Genomic DNA, 865 nt, shown 5'->3' on the forward strand with positions numbered 1-865 from the left:
GCAGAAAGAACTGGCAGTATATATAATATACAAACCAGGATAGAAGTAAGTGAACAAATAAATTATGCTCAAGATGAAGAAAATAAAGATTTAAAATGTGGCATAATAAATTAGCTCATCAGAATCTGAAGCATTGTGGAAAAATATTGAAAAGACATAACATAGATGTGAAGAAAGAAGATTGGTTTCAATGTGAATCCTGTATCCTTGCAAAGCAGCACAGAGGTTCCTATCCATCTACAATGTCACGAATAAGCAAACCTGGGGAACTCATACAGTTGCAGGATCGATGGAAAATAAATCCTTAGGAGGATCAAGGTATTTTCTTGTACTAAAATATGACTACTCTCACTATCGGACAATATATTTTCTGAAATGTCAAAATGAGGTAAACAAAAAGTTGAACGAGTTTATTCCAAGGTTTAGAATAGAAACAGGAAATAAAATACATGCTATCAGGTCGGACAATGGACTTGAGTTCAAAAACAATGACGTAGCATTAACCTTAAACCGCTTTAGTATAATCACAGTCTTCTTTAATACCTAGCCATGCTGAGAGACTTGGCAACACTGTTAATNTACTTCTCCTGTTCCATAGCCCCTACTTAATCACACTCATCTCCAGCCGTTCTTATACAAACTACAAAATAATAATATTGTTTATATCCTTTTGATCATATATCTTGATCCTTTTCTTAGTACGCAGGATAAAATACAACATAATAAACTCTCTTAAACAGTAACGCTTCTTTTCTTTTAAATCTACGTCCATTCTTAAACATACCAAAAAGAAATAGTGTTGTTATACCTTTTGATTGTATACCTTGAGTGTTGTTTTAGTAATCAAAATAAAGTAAAATATAAT

The sequence above is a fragment of the Ceratina calcarata genome, unplaced genomic scaffold, assembly GCF_001652005.2.
Source record: "Ceratina calcarata isolate Rehan_Ccalc_2016 unplaced genomic scaffold, ASM165200v1 scaffold318.2, whole genome shotgun sequence".
NCBI classification, from domain to species: domain Eukaryota; kingdom Metazoa; phylum Arthropoda; class Insecta; order Hymenoptera; family Apidae; genus Ceratina; species Ceratina calcarata.